Raw genomic sequence first — 2,041 nt, 5'->3', positions numbered from 1 at the left:
ATCCCCAGGAAGCTGATTTAGTTTAGTTAGCAAGGACCTTGTCCTTTCTAGTACTTTTTTTTTTAAACCCTTACCTTCCCTCTTAGATCAATTCTGTGTATTGGTTCCAAGGCAGAAGAGCGATAAGGGCTAGGCAATGGGGGGGGGGGGGGAGTTAAATGACTTGCCCAGGGTCACTAGAAAGTATTTGAGGTCAGATTTGAACCTAAGACCTCCCATATCTGAACTTAGATCTCTATCCACTGAAGCACATAACTACCCCTTCCTTTTTAATACTTTGCTATTAAGTCTTGCTGTTGTAGAAGTAAAAATGAATAAATACTCCTAATGTTTTAAATATATAATTTAATAATAAACAAATAGAGGAGGAAAAGGAAAAAGATTCTTTCAGTAAAGTGAGCAAAGCAAAGAGAGTGAAACTTACACCTGCAGTGTAAGTTTACCAAAGCAAAGCACAAGCTCCCAAAAAAGAACCCCACAGTGTGGGTCCCAGCCAAATTTATCTCCCAAGCCCCTGTACGCCAAATGAGGGCGTAACTTAAAAGGATGCTGGGAATGTAGCTCAGGTGTGGCAAATTTTCCACCTGCACTGTGGAATATGTAGGTCCTGCTATTAGACATCATGAAGTTCTGGGAAATTGACACTATACAGATAATAATGATAATCGCGTTTATATGGTTAATAGATTTATATAGATAGCATTTTAAGATTTGCAGAGGGCTTTACAAATATCTCATTTGATCCTCATAACAATCCTGGGAGATACGGTCTATTGATATCTACAATTAGATAGGTGGGGAATCAGAGGGAGACAGAAGTCAAATGACTTGCCCAAGGTCACTCAGTTAGCAAGTGTTGATGATGAATCTGAACTTAGGTCTTACTAACTCCTAGTCTAGTGATCTAGCCACTTCCACCCATGGGATTAGATGAAATTTAAAGCAAATTGTAGCTCATTTGCTTTTATATGATGAGTTCTTCATTTACTGTACATTTGTTTTTCTTCTGAGGGATCTGGGATTTAAATTGTATTCTTAAATAAAATCACCAGGTTTCAGAGCTGAGACATTTTCTTTTTGACAATCCAAAACACACTGGTTTAAATACAGTATGAATTTTTCAAAGAGGAGACAAATTCTGTGTTTCACCACCAGATATATATCTTCCTTTATTTGTAGGAAAGGATCAGACAGCCTATCTTTGACATTGGCCTAGAGAAAAATAAGCCAAGCAATCAATTTAAGGTCATCCTTATCTGTGGCACAGCTTTACTTCCTTTTTCATTTCTTCCAGAAATTGCCTTGTTGAAAAATGAATGATACGGAAATGTGTTCTGCATGATGATACATGTACAACCCAGATCAAATCACTTGCCAGCTCTGGGAGGGGAGAGGGAAGGGAGGGAGGGAGACAGTTTGGAGCATATAACTTTGGAAAATTTATGTAGAAAATTGTTATTTCATGTAATTGGTGAAATTAAATATCTTTACAAGAAAGTACCTTGTTGAGAACATCATGTATGTCTCAAGTGTGCATGGAAGAGTTGGGATGAAACATCTGTGTGTGCTCGATAAAGTTTGAAAATTCTACTTCCTGTGTTTTGCTGTCCACTAAAGATTTCGATCGTTCTCTGGAAGGGGTGCAACCTATCACAGAGGCTTCCTAAGCTATGGGCACAATTGTCCCTAGGGCCAATTGGAGATGGGTCACTTCATCCTGGCATGACTGTGACTGTGTGTCACACCCTCACTCTCCAGCAGAGTCTCTCCTGTGCTGCTGCTCTTGTCTCTTGCCCCTAAATCCACTTAATTTATCTGAGAATCAAGTTTAGAGAATTCTGGCTTGATGGAAGAGCACAAGTTGTGGTTGTGTCTACTATGCTACAACTTTGGTTCCAGCAGCAGGAACAGCCTACCTTAATAGAGAGGGAGTCATCGGATGTAGATTGGTCACTTGGTGATAAATTCTTTAGCCATCCAAGAAGCCATTTTCACTCTAGAGAGTCAAATACTGCTGAAAGAGTGAGGGTGGCCTCTTATG

The sequence above is a fragment of the Gracilinanus agilis genome, chromosome 3, assembly GCF_016433145.1.
Source record: "Gracilinanus agilis isolate LMUSP501 chromosome 3, AgileGrace, whole genome shotgun sequence".
Taxonomy (NCBI): Eukaryota; Metazoa; Chordata; class Mammalia; order Didelphimorphia; family Didelphidae; genus Gracilinanus; species Gracilinanus agilis.
This window is presented reverse-complemented; position numbering follows the sequence as displayed.